The 18,066-nt window shown below is 43.9% G+C and overlaps 1 long non-coding RNA gene across 1 annotated transcript; it reads right to left on the bottom strand.

The window, feature by feature from the left end:
* Positions 1-266: 266 nt before the first annotated feature.
* Positions 267-16,918, bottom strand: LOC120993800. Its single transcript, XR_005777321.1, has 3 exons — positions 16,788-16,918; positions 907-910; positions 267-277 (listed from the first exon to the last, which is right to left on the bottom strand). It is a non-coding gene; the product is annotated as an uncharacterized LOC120993800 (long non-coding RNA).
* Positions 16,919-18,066: the final 1,148 nt, after the last annotated feature.

Raw genomic sequence — 18,066 nt, 5'->3', positions numbered from 1 at the left:
TCTGTTGTCTGTCACTCAGCCACTGCCTAATCCACTCAACAATATGGGAGTCCATGCTCAATGACTGCAGTTTATTGATAAGTCTTCTATGTGGGACAGTGTCAAAAGCCTTACTAAAATCTAGATATGCGATGTCTACTGCACCTCCACCGTCTATTATTTTAGTCACCCAGTCAAAAAAATCTATAAGATTTGTTTGACATGATCTCCCTGAAGTAAACCCATGTTGTTTTTCATCTTGCAATCCATGGGATTTTAGATGTTCCACAATCCTATCCTTTAATAGGATAAAAAGAAAAAGAAAACAAAACGAGCGGCACTCACCGTTGATAGGCAGGTAACTTTATTCCATGGCAGGAGGGGGGTGCAAGGGTTGCAGATACAGCAGCAAGTAAGCAACAGCCGTTTCGCGCGTGTATGCGCTTCTTCTGGCTTCTGGGAAAGCCAGAAGAAGCGCATACACGCGCGAAACGGCTGTTGCTTACTTGCTGCTGTATCTGCAACCCTTGCACCCCCCTCCTGCCATGGAATAAAGTTACCTGCCTATCAACGGTGAGTGCCGCTCGTTTTGTTTTCTTTTTCTTTTTATCATATATGCTCACTGCAGCTACAAGCTGAGCACCTCCGTGAGGCACCACTCCTCGGCAGTCGCATCCTGACAATTTTAAGTTTGGTGTAGTGCCACTGGTTATCTGCTCTACATTTTACATGAACTATCCTTTAATAGGGTTTCCATTAATTTGCCTACTATTGATGTCAGACTCACTGGTCTATAGTTGCTCGATTCCTCTCTACTACCTTTCTTGTGAATGGGCACGACATTTGCCAATTTCCAATCTTCCGGGACGACTCCTGTTACTAATGATTGGTTAAATAAATCTGTTAGCGGTTTTGCCAGCTCACCACTAAGCTCTTTTAATAATTTTGGGTGTATCTCATCAGGCCCCTGTGACTTATTTGTCTTCACCTTAGACAGCAAACTTAGAACATCTTCCTCTGTAAAGATACATGCATCAAATGATTTATTAGTCATCCTTTCTAGTGGAGGTCCTTCTCCTTTTTCTTTTGTAAAAACTGAACAGAAGTATTCATTAAGACAGTCGGCTAGCCCTTTATTCTCTTCTACATACCTGGAGGCCGTAGGAGGGCAACAACCCAGCAGCAGGACCGCTACCTCCGCCTTTGTGCAAGGAGGAACAGGAGGAGCACTGCCAGAGCACTGCAAAATGACCTTCAGCAGGCCACAAATGTGCATGTGTCTGCTCAAACGGTCATAAACAGACTGCATGAGGGCCCGACGTCCACAGGTGGGGGTTGTGCTTACAGCCCAACACCGTGCAGGACGTTTGGCATTTGCCAGAGAACACCAAGATTGGCAAATTCGCCACTGGCGCCCTGTGCTCTTCACAGATGAAAGCAGGTTCACACTGAGCACATGTGACAGACGTGACAGAGTCTGGAGACGCCGTGGAGAACGTTCTGCTGCCTGCAACATCCTCCAGCATGACCGGTTTGGCATTGGGTCAGTAATGGTGTGGGGTGGCATTTCTTTGGAGGGCCGCACAGCCCTCCATGTGCTTGCCAGAGGTAGCCTGACTGCCATTAGGTACCGAGATGAGATCCTCAGACCCCTTGTGAGACCATATGCTGGTACGGTTGGCCCTGGGTTCCTCCTAATGCAAGACAATGCTAGACCTCATGTGGCTGGAGTGTGTCAGCAGTTCCTGCAAGACAAAGGCATTGATGCTATGGACTGGCCCGCCCGTTCCCCAGACCTGAATCCAATTGAGCACATCTGGGACATCATGTCTCGCTCTATCCACCAACGTCACTTTGCACCACAAACTGTCCAGGAGTTGGCAGATGCTTTAGTCCAGGTCTGGGAGGAGATCCCTCAGGAGACCGTCTGCCACCTCATCAGGAGCATGCACAGGCGTTGTAGGGAGGTCATACAGGCACGTGGAGGCCACACACACTACTGAGCCTCATTTTGACTTGTTTTAAGGACATTACATCAAAGTTGGATCAGCCTATAGTGTGTTTTTCCACTTAAATTTTGAGTGTGACTCCAAATCCAGACCTCCATGGGTTGAAAAATTTGATTTCCATTTTTTTATTTTTGTGTGATTTTGTTGTCAGCACATTCAACTATGTAAAGAACAAAGTATTTCAGAAGAATATTTAATTAACTCAGATCTAGGATGTGTTATTTTTGTGTTCCCTTTATTTTTTTGAGCAGTATATATATATATATATATATATATATATAAATATATATTATATAATATACGGGGGAAGATGATAGATATTAATATTTTAGGTGATATGAATCAATATCCTTTATGATGATGTTCCACCTTTTCGGGTAATTTGTAAAGCACTGAGGAGGTGGAGGGGTGGGGGGGATTTAAACTCTCTTCATGTGTTCCTGCCATTACAAAGGTCAAGGGTCAATCTCATTGTGGCCATCATGGTGGATTCAAGGAAACTGAATTACCGGTAAGTCTAATTGCGGTTTATCATTTGAATGTAGAAAGCTTTCAAAGTGTTACTTCCTAATATCCTGGGTGGTCTAGGGTTCCTTAGAAGATTAATATCTAAGACTACTGGTGGTCTAAAGTAATGAAGATTCTAGTGCTAATATTATAGGTGATTTTGGGTGGTGAAGAAGTTTCAGGGAATGTGTGATGCAGGCAGGGGCGGATTGGCCATAGACCCTGCAGGAAAATTTCCGGAGGGGCTGATCGGCCAGATACACAATAATCGGATGCTCAACGGCCACAGGTGACCTCCTGAACTCAACTGTATTACCGTCCTCAAAGTGCTGATACAGTTAAATACTGTGGTGAGGGCAGCAGTATATTGTGCTGTCCTGTGGTATTTGGTTCTTCTGGGAAGGTATTCTGTGCTGCACTACAGTATTGCAGGCCCCGCATACTAAGGTTGTCCCCACCTTCTTGTTTTGGCCTGTCTTCTGTCAGTTTGAATACACCTGCAACATTAGTTTTTTTTGCCAGGGCCACTTTAAGTTCCCAATCTGCCCCTGGATGCAGGGGCGGACTGGCCGTAGAACCTACAGGAAAATTTCCCGGTGGCCCGATGCCCAGGGGGGTCTCCTGAGCCCTCTTCACAATCGCTGGCTGGGTACATAATGATCTGATGCCATCAGCATTAATTAATAGCAGCCACAGGTGCCACCCTGAACTTAACTGTATCATTGTCCTCAGTATGTGATAGGGCAGTATTTTATTCTGCACTGTGGCATTTTATTTAGCTGGGTTAGTATTTTGTGCTTCACTACGGTATTGCTGGCCCCACCTACTTCTGTTGTCCCTATTTACTTGAGGCTTGTGTTGACTGTGCCTAATTGTGTTGCCCCAACTATAACTTGGGGCCACTTTTAGTGTTTTTTTTTTCTTTTGTTTTTCCTGAGGGGCATTTTAAGTTCCCAATCCACCCTTGGTGTGATGGTTTAAAAAAACAGAGCTACACCTGTCCACCTGTTTTATATTTTATTACAGCGCCACATTCATCTGAATAGAGCTGAGCAGTAATACCAGACACACCCCATGAACCCATAAGCCTCTTTAATGCCATCATGCTTAGTGGCCTAGGCATCAATAATCCCCCACTGAGACTAAAATGCAGTGGTGAGAGTAAGTCCTCCTCCTTTCTCTTTATTTCCACCCAATTTCCAATTGTTACTCTCATTTTTATATATATATATATATATATATATATATATATACACTGCTCAAAAAAATAAAAGGGAACACAAAAATAACACATCCTAGATCTGAATTAATTAAATATTCTTCTGAAATACTTTGTTCTTTACATAGTTGAATGTGCTGACAACAAAATCACACAAAAAAAAAATATGGAAATCAAATTTTTTAACCCATGGAGGTCTGGATTTGGAGTCACACTCAAAATTAAAGTGGAAAAACACACTACAGGCTGATCCAACTTTGATGTAATGTCCTTAAAACAAGTCAAAATGAGGCTCAGTAGTGTGTGTGGCCTCCACGTGCCTGTATGACCTCCCTACAACGCCTGTGCATGCTCCTGATGAGGTGGCGGACGGTCTCCTGAGGGATCTCCTCCCAGACCTGGACTAAAGCATCTGCCAACTCCTGGACAGTCTGTGGTGCAGCGTCACATTGGTGGATAGAGCGAGACATGATGTCCCAGATGTGCTCAATTGGATTCAGGTCTGGGGAACGGGCGGGCCAGTCCATAGCATCAATGCCTTCGTCTTGCAGGAACTGCTGACACACTCCAGCCACATGAGGTCTAGCATTGTCTTGCATTAGGAGGAACCCAGGGCCAACCGCACCAGCATATGGTCTCACAAGGGGTCTGAGGATCTCATCTCGGTACCTAATGGCAGTCAGGCTACCTCTGGCGAGGACAGTGAGGGCTGTGCGGCCCTCCAAAGAAATGCCACCCCACACCATTACTGACCCAATGCCAAACCGGTCATGCTGGAGGATGTTGCAGGCAGCAGAACGTTCTCCACGGCGTCTCCAGACTCTGTCACGTCTGTCACATGTGCTCAGTGTGAACCTGCTTTCATCTGTGAAGAGCACAGGGTGCCAGTGGCAAATTTGCCAATCTTGGTGTTCTCTGGCAAATGCCAAACGTCCTGCACGGTGTTGGGCTGTAAGCACAACTCCCACCTGTGGACTCACCCTCATGCAGTCTGTTTCTGACCGTTTGAGCAGACACATGCACTTTTGTGGCCTGCTGGAGGTCATTTTGCAGTGCTCTGGCAGTGCTCATCATGTTCCTCCTTGCACAAAGGCGGAGGTAGCGGTCCTGCTGCTGGGTTGTTGCCCTCCTATGGCCTCCTCCACGTCTCCTGATGTACTGGCCTGTCTCCTGGTAGCGCCTCCATGCTCTGGACACTACGCTGACAGACACAGCAAACCTTCTTGCCAAGCTCGCATTGATGTGCCATCCTGGATAAGCTGCACTACCTGAGCCACTTGTGTGGGTTGTAGACTCCGTCTCATGCTACCACTAGAGTGAAAGCACCACCAGCATTCAAAAGTGACCAAAACATCAGCCAGGAAGCATAGGAACTGAGAAATGGTCTGTGGTCACCACCTGCAGAACCACTCCTTTATTGGGGGTGTCTTGCTAATTGCCTATAATTTCCACCTGTTGTCTATCCCATTTGCACAACAGCATGTGAAATTGATTGTCACTCAGTGTTGCTTCCTAAGTGGACAGTTTGATTTCACAGAAGTGTGATTGACTTGGAGTTACATTGTGTTGTTTAAGTGTTCCCTTTATTTTTTTGAGCAGTGTATATATATACACACACACACACACACATACATAAAGGCAAATGATGAGGCAGCGCTCCAAATTCAGTAAAAGGGTGTTGGACCCATGTATTTCCTCAGTAGCAACATTTCATCCAGCACAATGAGGCCTTTGTCAAGCGTGAAACTGAGCAAAAACTCCAGCAATTGGTCTCCTCACTTCCCAGATGTTTCCAGACTGCTGATAAAAGAAGGGATGCTACACAGTGGTAGACAAGGTTCTGTCCCAACTTTCTTGAGATGCGTTGGTGCCATAAAGATCAAAATGAGTTCATTTTTTTAATGAAATGGTAAAATGTCTCACTTTCAGCATTTGAGTTGTGTTCTATGATCTACTATGAATAAAATATGGGTCTATAAGATTTGCAAATCATCAAATTCGTTTTTTATTTACATTTCACACAGCATCCCAACTTTAGTGATTATTTATAAGAGTTTAATCTATGTGTATCTTTGAAAGAAATTATTATTAATCAATGAACTATGGATATGAATTATAGTTCACTGAAATGCAAGAGCAGAAAAAGTAAACTGGAGAGAGCTGATAGTATGGAACTTATTCATTGCCTCCTGCATAGTATTCTGGTTTATTGTCGATAGATTAGATTATGGTTTCACAGTATCCAAGTGTTAGCAATTTATGCATATACCACTAGAGGGAGTCTGTGCTGGTTTGTTGGTATAGAAGTTGTACATGATTTCCATTGACTAAAATAGCAATGTTGAAATATTAGGCAAAATTTTCATGTGGGTCTTTAGAATAAAACAACAATTAAAATTATGAAAAAATGACGAAATTAAATGTTTTTCAATTGGAAGAGAGCCGCTGTAGGACACGGTTTATCTCCTGGGAGGAAATAAGGATTTGGTGCTGAAATTCAATGTGCACCCAAAGCTTAAGGAGTTGAGTGCTCTATAAGTATGGAAATCAAATGAGCTCTGAGCCTATGGACTCCACCAGTGGGATCTTCTGCCAGTCTCACCCATATTCTGGTTATTCATGGATCACCTCTATGACTAGATGATGGAAACATCTTGCAGTGTTGCTGCTCACAGGAGAGTCCACCAACATTTTTCTGCCTTAACTCTTATATGGGGTTGCAACCCAAAAACTGTATTAGAGTATTACATTGCAACCCTATTCATTTTGTTTCACATTTGCAGTAAACAGATCTGCCAGATCCGTGAATACTGTTCACTAGAGATGGCCTTGTGGTTCGCTTAGCGTTCATTTCACGACAAAATTTGCTCGTTCGCAATTCGCCGAACATGCGAACATATGGCGATGTTTGCATGCACCATTTTCTTTTGCATTGCGCCGAACTTTGACCCATGACACATCCATCAGGTGAGACAGGACAGCCAATTGAGACGTTTCAGCTCATAGACACACCCCCACCCTATAACAGAACCCGATCTGGCCGCCATTTTACATTCTGTGTTTTGCCAGTGTAGGGAGAGGTTGCTTTGTGGAGCAGGGACAGACTATTAGGGACACCAAACGCTAGATAATTCGGCCACAAAGTCCTTTTAGGGACTGGTATAGGTGTGCTATCGATAGGTGTGATATACTGAGGGGTGTGATATACTTATAATATACTTTCTAACATAGAAAGTATATTATAGTGCATTTGTATTGTGCAGCAGTTGTGTGCGGTTCTGCTGCGATACTGCATGTACAGTTGTGTTCAAAATTATTCAACCCCCAATGCTGCAAAGGGTTTTAGGGAATTTAGTGTACATTTGTAATTGTGTTCAGAATGAAATCTTACAAGGACTTTTTAAAGAACCAAATGCAACAAAAATGACATCAATTGTTTTTGTAATACAGTATTAAATGTTTTTTTTGTGATTTCTTCATTGACACAATTATTCAACCCCTTAAAGACTACCACTCTTAAGAACAGAGGTTCATTCAAGTGTTTTCGATCAGGTATTGAAAACACCTGTGGATGTCAAGGAGCAGCAATCAAGCATAATAAGCACCAATTAGGCAGATTTAAAAGGACTGTGATACTCAGCTCCTTCTAGACATTTACTGGTGTGTTTACAAACATGGTGAAGTCAAGAGAATGGTCCAGGAAGACAAGAGAAGAGGTGATTTCTCTTCACAGGAAGGGTAATGGCTATAAGAAGATTGCAAAGATGTTAAACATACCAAGAGACACCATAGGAAGCATCATTCGCAAATTCAAGGCAAAGGGCACTGTTGAAACGCTACCTGGTCGTGGCAGAAAGAAGATGCTGACTTCAACTGCTGTGCGCTACCTGAAGCGCAAAGTGGAGAAAAGTCCCCGTGTGACTGCTGAGGAACTGAAAAAAGATTTGTCAGATGTGGGTACTGAAGTTTCAGCTCAGACAATAAGGCGCACACTGCGTAATGAAGGCCTCCATGCCAGAACTCCCAGGCGCACCCCCTTGCTGTCTCCAAAGAATAAGAAGAGTCGACTGCAGTATGCCAAAAGTCATGTGGACAAACCACAAAAGTTTTGGGACAGTGTTCTGTGGACTGATGAAACAAAATGAGAACTGTTTGGGCCCATGGATCAACGCTATGTTTGGAGGAGGAACACTGTGGAGGCCTATGAAGAAAAGAACACCTTGCCTACTGTGAAGCATGGCGGGGGGTCAATCATGCTTTGGGGCTGTTTTGCTTCTACAGGTACAGGGAAGTTTCAGCGTGTGCAAGGTACCATGAATTCTCTTCAGTACCAGGAGATATTGGATGAAAATGTGATGCAGTCCGTCACAAACCTGAGGCTTGGGAGATGTTGGACCTTTCAACAGGACAATGATCCCAAGCATACCTCCAAGTCCACTAGAGCATGGTTGCAGACTAAAGGCTGGAACATTTTGAAGTGGCCATCGCAGTCACCAGACTTAAATCCGATTGAGAACCTCTGATGGGACTTAAAGAAAGCAGTTGCAGCACGCAAGCCTATTTGTGGTTATTTGATTATAAATGTTATGTTATATTTGTCTGACTTACAAGTGCCTCTTTGATTTAATTGTAAACAAGATGACTGAAATGATCAAAATCAATGTCAAACTGGCCAAAACATTCAATTTCAGTGGGGGTTGAATAATTTTGAACACAACTGTATATCGAGGGACAAGTGTTATTGGAACAACTATTTGCAACGGGCGTGATATACCTGTTGCCCCCCAAAAAAATGATTATGAGGTGCGATATACCTGCTTCCACAAAATACTGATTGAGGGGTGCGATACACCTGCTTCCACCAAATATTGATTCAGGGGTTCTACATACCTGCTTCCACAAAATACTGATTGAGGGGTGAGATATACCTGCTTCCACCAAATATTGATGGAGGCCTGCGATACACCGGCTTCCACAAAATACTGATTGAGGGGTGCGATATACCTGCTTCCATCAAATATTGATTAAGGGGTTCTATATACCTGCTTCCACAAAATACTCAATAAGGGGTGCGATATACCTGCTTCCACAAAATACTAATTGAGGGGTGCGATGTACCTGCTTCCACAAAATATTGATTCAGGGGTTCTATATACCTGTCTCCACAAAATACTGATTGAGGGGTGCGATGTACCTGCTTCCATCAAATATTGATTCAGTGGTTCTATATACCTTTTTCCACAAAATACTGATTAAGGGGTTCTATATGCCTGCTTCCACAAAATACTGATTGAGGCCTGCGATATACCTGCTTCCACAAATACTGCTCTTCTCTAGGGACTTTGGCACAGGGTCATTTTGAAAATCACAGGCAGAGGAAGAGGCTAGCCATTCCACAGGGGAGGTAGGGGTCGGGCAGGTGCACCAGGCCGGAGCCTAAGTGGGAAGTTGGCGAAGGTGTGTGCGATTACGTCAAAGGACACACCAGAGTTGGTTGAGTGGCTCACTCAGCCTTCTGCTTCTGCATCCCCCTCATTCTCTGTATCTGCACTCTCCTCACTCTCTGCTGTGTGCACCCCCAAAGACACCACCACCATAGCCCCTCCACTCGAGTCAGAGGAATTATTTTCCCATCCATTCCCAGACCTTACCGATGCGCATACATTCTTGGCATCGGAAGAGGAGGTAGCAATGGCCGTCTCCCAGCGGTCTGACGACAGTACCCAGATCAGCCCAAGGAGGGTGGTCCCCGCTGTTGCTGCCTACTTCGAGATCTCTAATGTCAGTGGTTGCAAAGGTGACAATGATAACGTGTCGATGAACGTCACGTGGGTGCCCACAAGAGAGGAAGAGGAAAGGAGTTCAGAGGGAGAGAAGGAGCAGCAGATAGGGAGGGAAGGAGGAGAAGCAGGCAGAACTCGCAGTGCACAGGAGGCAAAAAGCAGACTGAAAATGTATCTGGAGCGAGCCATTCACCATGCACGGTCACATTTTGCGCTCCCAGGATGCCAGTACATGGCTCCGCAGTGTGGGCTTTTTTTAACGTGTCAGCTGCTGACAATAGTGTTGCCTTCTGCAGCCTGTGCTGTCAACGCATAAGTCGCGGTAAGCCCAACACTCACCTAGGGACGTAGGTGCACCCTCTATCTATGACTATAGAAATTTTACATAGAAAAGAAAGTGGATCTCTGGAGCTTAGACAGTGATGACCTATCCTGGGATAAGTCATCAATATCAGATCGGTGAGGGTCCGACACCCGGCAATCCCATGATCAGCTGTTTTGAGCAGCCACTGGCTGTAGTGGCAGCAGTATACCGGTGCTGCCACTACGCAATGGATGGAGCCTCCTGCTTCCAGCTCTGTCCACTGCATAGTTTTCAGGAACCACAGGCTGCCTGAACAGCTGATTGGTGGGATTCCTAAGACCCCAATCTGATATTAATGACCTATTCTGATAAAACCAATTAAATATGCTATATATGTCTCTGCAAGTCTTTGTCATGTACTAGAGCTGAGTGGCAGCTGGCATACAAAAGTTGCTAATTTTTTCACAGACACCATTTTGCATAAATAATCTTTGAGTTTCTGAGATAGTCCACCACTCACACCACTTTTAATAAAAGTGGGCAAGGCTTAGAGGAAGGGCCTGACACATTTAGCATAATTTACACCAGAAAACGCTGGCCCTCAGCAGGCACAGATTTCAGTTTTTAGTCAAATGTTTTTTTCATTGGTATAAAAGATAGCAAGGCAAAAAAAACTGAATACAGGTTTGAAAAGAATACGACAATCATATAGCCTGAATAATACTATTACATAATAAAGGGACAAAACCTTGTAGAGGCATTTTCTGGAAGGTGGTCTTATTATTAAACCCCACCATTGGTAGGGGTGTGAAACAGTAACCAAAAGAAAGCCAATAGTCCAACTTTTATGTTCTAAGTATAATTGTAATATACATACAATAGCGATATTTTTCATTTGTTTAAAGTGCATTACATTTTTCATCTCCAGTAACATCACCTGCTGTTTATCGTTCTGTTCCACTTTCTCCTGCATGCAGAGGTGGACTGACATGCTCAGAAGTGAGCCCCTGAGGAGCCAGAGCAGAGGATGTGAGTGGTAGTGGCCCTGATGATGATGTGTCATGGTGTATATCCTCAGACCGTTACTCTCTGGGTTTGGTGCAATGAAGGACGGGCACCCTATGTTCCCTCTGGGCACTCTCTGCAACCATGTGCTCCGTGCCTGATGCCCTTGATGTTAATGTCCATGTGGGTGCAAGGCAGGACATACAATGGAAATGTAATGGCCAGTGTGTGGTGTTAAGATTGTCAGAGATGAGTCCAGGCTGAACTTAACCAAAGTTTCCCTTTACTGGGTGCACAATAGGAGTTGTAGTAAATCCAGCAATTATCTGTACGCATTTTATTTCCTAGATGGTAAGAGCAGTGAGACTATGGAACTCTCTGCCTGAGGAGATGGTGATGGTGAGTTCACTAAAAGAGTTTAAGAGGGGCCTGGATGTATTTCTGGAGTGTAATAATATTACAGGTTATAGTTACTAGAGATGAGTTATTGATCCAGGGAGTTTTTTTTTACCTAAAGTGAGGAAAATTGGCTTCTACCTCACAGGGGTTGTTTTTTTGCCTTCCTCTGGATCAACTTGCAGGTAACAGGCCAAACTGGATGGACGGATGTCTGTTTTCAGCCTTACAAACTATGTTAGTGCCACAGGCCTGGCGGGGGAAGGCGTTTGTTGAATAGAAGTATGGGGGGGTAGTAAATGGCAGATAGTGGTGTTTCTACTCACGGAGGCGGCGGTCCAACTCCAGCGTTCCCCTTGAGTTGTGTAGTGAGGAGGAGGAGATGCACCAGGAACCTCTGGGGGAACACCCTATTAAAGGTCACCTGCCTAATGGAAGGTGGGTGCTCTTGGTGTCAAGGTAGTCAGGTGCAAGGCAGGGAACAAGGTACACCATGAACAATTTCAAGAGGCCAGTGTCATTTAACACATAACCAACTTTTCTGATAATCCACTAGCTTTCCACATACATTTACTTTTAAATGTAGACACAGTCTTTTAACAGTCTCAATAGATTCCTGACTGAATTAAGAGAATTAGCTTTGTGTACCTCATATAGATGCACTTTCTATATCTGGCTATAAGTGGTGAACATAGAGATGTAAGGGCCCCATAGCAAGGATCAAACCAGGCCCCTCACACAGGACAGAAGGGTTTCTGCCTAAACCCTTTTCAATGACACTTGGGCCATTTCCACTGCTTCTAAAAGTTGTTCCTTTAGAGGGTAGAGTCCTGACCAAGTTTTCACCTCCAGTAGAAGAGGAGATAATCCCAACTAAGACTGGGCCCCCTCTTGTCCTGGGCCCCATAGCAGTCGCATGGTCTGCCACTATGGTAGTTACGCCCCTGCTGGGCTATACCTTTCTCTAATCCAGTCTGGATTTATAATATTCTCCCAAAATATGTCTCCCACCCCTGTCTAGTTATGGTTGCTAGGCCTGGAGTTAACTCTCTCTGTCATAGCCAAGTGTTAAACAGTAGAACAACATCATTTATACCTTACCACACATTAGATAATATGATAAATTCAAGACTCCATTATTAGCAGTGGTCTCCAGGTCACTGCAATAGCAATATATCTTGGGAGATTCAGGGGTCGGATGGAAATGCCCACCCACAGAAAGCGAAAAAAGTCCTATAAATATGTGAGTAAATTAGTTTTTTTTAAAACAATTTTAAGATTTGTGTAATAGGCAAACTTTTTAATAAGACTAACATATGAAGCATCAATCTTTATGAAATGTTCCATCATCCTGTGTTTGATCCGGCAAGTGAAACTTCTGTGTTAGTGCTTTTAAGTGGAGCTAACATATTGAGTAATAATGAGAAGAAGAGATTTTTTTTTTTTTCCTGGAGAGATGACAGCGTTGGAGACAGAAATATGCCTGAAGGTCAATGTGAAAGGTTTTTCGTTACGGATCTAAGCAGGGAAAATCAATCACGATATTGACTAGGAATGAGAGAAAAGCAGATAAGTGTAATGTGAGCCTAAACACAGACTTATGCTATATCAGGCATATATATCTTCCTAGACACGCACAGCACCCGGGTGTGCAGATTGAGAAAATGTTACGTATTAGCAAGATAATTGGTTGTCTCGGAAAGATTCAATAACCCATATAATAGCAGTTTCCATACGTGCAACCTGTTCAAAATAAAATGATTAGAGCCCCATTTAAGTCCATGTGGGCAGATCATTATGTTGACTGTTCCATGTCAAATCGCGCCATTCATAACTTCATCAAAAAGGTACAATATTGTAGGAGAACATTTAGTGACATTAGGCTTGGGCTCCACTAAAAATTGATAGACTGTACTACAGTGCCTTCAAAAACTATTGATACCCCTTGAACTTTTCCACCTTTTTTCATGTTACACCCACAAACATTATTATTAGGATTTTATGTGAAAGACCAACACAAAGTAGCGAGAACATGTGAAGTGAAAAGAAAATGATACATAGTTTTCAAGCTTTTTAATAAATAAAAATCTGGAACGTTTGGCATGCGTTTGTATTCATTACTTTGTAGGACCACCTTTCACTTTAATTACAGCTGTAAGTCTTTTTGGGTATGTATCTATCCGCTTTGCACATCTAGAAACTGAATTTTTTGCTCTTTTTCTTTGTAAAAAAGCTCAATCTTATGCCTCATTCACACGTTAGTGTTTTGGTCAGTGATTTCCATCAGTGATTGTTCGGCTCAAAAAACAGAACAGGTGCAGATCTTTCCCTTATGCCTTATGTCTGTGGAGAATCCACTCCTGGTTTTGGATCACAGTCACTGATGTAAATTGCTGACCAAAACACTGACGTGTGAATGAGGCTTTAGTCAGATTGGATGGAGAGCGTCTGTGAACAGCAATTTTCAAGTCTTGCCACAGATTCTCAATGGGATTTAGGTCTGGACTTTGACTGGGCCATTCTAAGATATTAGAATTACTGATGCTTCCGGGACTGTGCCTCCACACCATAAAAGATAGAACATGTCCTATCTTTCACCGCATCTTGCAGATCGCAGATGCTGGAGGCACACGGCTAGCTCCCATGTTTTGTGGATCTGTGGTTTACGGTCAACTTACCGGACTCCAGATGATATGATAATCCTCTACAAGAGACATGTACTTGAGAAAGTCATGGGTTCAATGTAATGGAATGTGTCTAATGTGTCGGTTTCCAGGGTCTCCAAAGCTGTTAGCTCTCAGCACCATGTTGAGACCAGTTTAGATTACAGGGGTCAGTGGAGGAACGAGAGGCATGAGAAACTTTCTTTCCATTTCTATGGAGGGTGAACAATGGCTTGTTTGGATGTGAGAGAAATTATAGTATGTGTCTTCCTGAGATTTGCTGGCTCAGTAAATCTGGTGTGTAATTTTGCCTCATTTTCCCAAACATCCATTATTTTAATCACAGTCTTATAGTGAGAAGTGATATCATTGCTGGTAGCAATCTGTAGCCTACAGCGAAGGCCTCTACTTCATCATACCAGATATGATCCTCGCAGATATAGAGTGATGTTCATGCAGAGAGCCTCAAGGGAGGTGGAGAGAATGGGAGTAGTTGTACTCACGTGGCAGTCCTCTCTATGTCGCTTCCTGGCTTTGCAGTGATAGGAATGGTGCACCTTTTCTTAACTTCTGGGCACACCTGCCTGGTTTTAGGTGGGGTGCCCTTGGTGTAGATGAGTTTTTAAGGTGAAAGGCAGGGTCCCTGAATAATGGGACAGTAGTGCAGGTGCTGGTGCATGCAATGAGGAGACCAGGTTTTATACAGCAATTACACTGTACTTTACTGAGGAAGTTCAATAGATAGTTCACATAGGCACTGTACGGGATTCAGCCAGTTCCCCAGACCAGTTGTTATAATTACAACTGGATCAGAGAACCGTGTTACCGGCTGAGATGTTCGCTTTCATTGCTTCGCGCGCCGCTGGTAGTTTAGCTCCTTAGTTGGGTGGTATGTGGTGTAGTATATATATATGTGTATATATATATATATATATATATATATGGTGTATTTATGTATGTGTGTTGCATATATATGGTATATGTAAATGTATTGTGATGCTGCGTGTCTGCAGTTGAGTAAGGAACCTGTTGTTAAAAATTTTAATCCCACCTCTGCACTGTACACATTCCCACTATACAGTAGCTCTGCAGTATCCTCAGTAGAAAACTGTCTCTAAATAGGGGCCCTTCTTCTTTTCTTGGCTGTAGAAGTGTCAGAGATAAAGCTTCTCTGAGCACGGGCCTAGCTCTGAGTTCTTGCACATGTAGGTCTTCACTAAATTACTGCTAGAATTTCAATACTCTGACTAACCTAACCAGGGGGCAGACCCAGGTCCATCTTTTGGCGACCTAAGAGGATGAGCCAAGGTAGTTATACTTTAACTTCCATACAATGCTATTAGGCATACAAATACAATAAATCTACCGGCAGAGCGTTCTAGCAGACAACTAGCATTTAAATGAAAGGATTATCATGTAAAATTTAGGTTTTTTTTCCAAACCTATAATCGTTGATACTCCTGCATATGCAATGAGCAGGAATACTGGGTCATTGGGGCTGCTATGCAGTGGGTCAGATTTAGATGTGTATAAGTTTGTGACGCCAGTTGCAGCTTGCGCAGGTACTGTAGCAGGGCCCTTTAAGATGGTATGAGCACACGTACTAGGTGAGGAATGCCAGAGGGGGAGATTGTCTCTGTATTGTGTCAACGGTGTCTCCTACCTGTAGTACGGCTGGACTCCTGTATCCTGGCTCACATGCAACAAAATGAGTGCAGTAAATAGGAGTAATGGAGGAATGATGGAATTCCACACAGAAAATAGGGTCCAACTTGTCTTTACTTGATGCAATAAGAGGCAGCTTTAGATCCATACAATGTTACAGCTTTAGTCTTGGGTCCCAGCAGGTATTGGCAATATGTGGCAGGAATTATATATATCTATTCTGAATCTAGTACATACGCCTTTAAGAATCTGGCAGGTATATGTCTTCTGCTCTGTCTATGGTTTGCTTGATATGGGCCTGACTAGCTATGGAGGTACTTATCTTCTCCTTGTTCTGGAATCTGTACTTACAGGACTGCTCGCAGGGAATGATGGTGGCGTCCTGGAGATCTGATAGTTCTGAAGTTTGCTGCTTTCTTGGTCATCCAGCTGAGGTAAGGGACTCAGGCTGGGAAGGTTGATCTTGGGCCTCAGGAAGTGGCTTGGATCCCTGGTTGGGGTCCCTGTTTCTGGGAGCTCCTATTCACACAGCCTACCCCAACAGGGGGTGGCTGGTACACTCACTAGAACTTTCTATCCTCCCTCTGAAGTAGGATGTGGGAACATTCCACTCCTCAGATAGGGGGAAGCTAGCCTGGAATGGTCTATTCCAGTCTAGATATACTAACTGGCTTGGTTCTGCTACATACTTTGCTGCCACCTGCTGGTGTACATGAATATTACAGAATAAATACAATGCAACAGACCTGGAAAATACACATTGTAGAGGAAATGATGCAAACTTTTACCAGATGACATTATGCATATACCTAACATTATGAAGCAGGGGAACAGAAGTTTAGTGACATACTTCAGGATGTTACACATACACAGGGCTTTGTATCGTCAAGAATTTACACAAAGTACATTTATACAGTGCAATTCATTAAACACAGACGATGATTGTACTTGTTTGTATCAGCGATTTCACAGACGTTGAATCAGCGTTTTAGTTAGATCGCTCAAACGTTAGAAATATTTGCTTGCGTTCAAATAGTGCCGATTATTTGCTTGTCTAAATCCACCTTAAGGTTTTAATTCACACATTGTGACACAGAACAAGTGCAAATCTTCCCATTATACCTTATCTCTGTGTAGGGTGCACTCCCGGTTTTAGCTCAAAATCACTGACCAAAACACTGGTTGACATGGGCTGACTAATAGAAATTCCATGCCGATTTTTGGGCATTCCTGCACAAAATCCACACTAAAATCCACATGCATTAGGCTCATTCACACGATCGTGGTTTGGTTCTGCATCCGAGTCGCATTTTTTGCGGCTCAGGTGAGGACTCATTCACTTCAATGGGGCCGCAAAAGATGTCGATAGCACTCCGTGTGCTGTCCGCATCCGTTGCTCCGTTATGTGGCTCCGCAAAAATGATGTCATGTCCTATTCTTGTCCGTTTTGCGGACAAGAATAGGTATTTCTATAAAGGGCCGTCCCTTCCATTCCACAAATTGCGGAAGGCTAACGGGCGGCACGGTAATGTGACCAAGCACTAACTTGCATTTTTGTTGGAGATTTGCTGCAGATCTCAACCCTTTGCAAATAAAATAAAAATAAAAAATCACACAAACAATTGACATTCTGTGGATTTCCTAATCCGCAAAGCAGGTCAATTTCCACACGGAAAAAAACTAAGTGGACATAAGATTTGTCTAATCTCATACACTCTGTTGGTACCATATTATGCTGCGTTTTTTCAGCATGAAAATCCTATCCACAGATAATCAACATGTAATCTATCCACAGATAATCCTATCCACAGATAATCAACATTGTGATCGGGACACTAAACAGACATCGCATGTGCCGCGGTCAGTGCTCACCGCGGCACAGCTAGGGTTAATGCGCAGGCATCTGTGTTTTCACCAATGCAGAGTCACAACAAACGGGAACAGCTGGAACTCTGCTGCTGATCGGGTGGGCACAGCTCCTGCACCCGTCCGATCAGCGCACCATAGCTGTACTGTACGGTGCTGGGGTCTGTGACTAAGGCTACTTTCACACTAGCGGCAGGGCGGATCCGACAGGCTGTTCACCCTGTCGGATCCGTCCTGCCGCTATTTCACTGTGCCGCCGCTCCGTCCCGATTGACTATAATGGGGACGGGGCGGAGCTCCGGCGCAGCACGGCAGTTTGCGGTGAGAGGCCGCCGGACTAAAAAGTCGGACATGCAGTACTTTTAGTCCAGCGGCCTCTCAGAGGCTTTTTTTTTTCTCTCAGGCTATGAGCTGAGCGCTGCGATTGGCCAGCGCTACAGCCTGGGAGAAGGAGACGCCTGGAGGTTCCCCTGGGTGGAGCCTAACTATGAAGATACCGGACGCTATACTGGGAGAACGGAGCGGCGCCGAGGGATAATAGTAAGTGCAGGGGGATCCCTGGGCGCCGCTCTACATGTCTGTATAGTTAGTTTAGATGTTTTATTCTGGTGAAAGGTCCTCTTTAAACATGCTATGAGGTTCATGGTAAGCTTCTGCAGCTTCCAGGGTG

This window comes from Bufo bufo, chromosome 3 (assembly GCF_905171765.1).
Source record: "Bufo bufo chromosome 3, aBufBuf1.1, whole genome shotgun sequence".
Taxonomy (NCBI): Eukaryota; Metazoa; Chordata; class Amphibia; order Anura; family Bufonidae; genus Bufo; species Bufo bufo.
The sequence above is the reverse complement of the archived record's forward strand: the minus strand, read 5'-3'. Positions and strand labels throughout refer to the sequence as shown.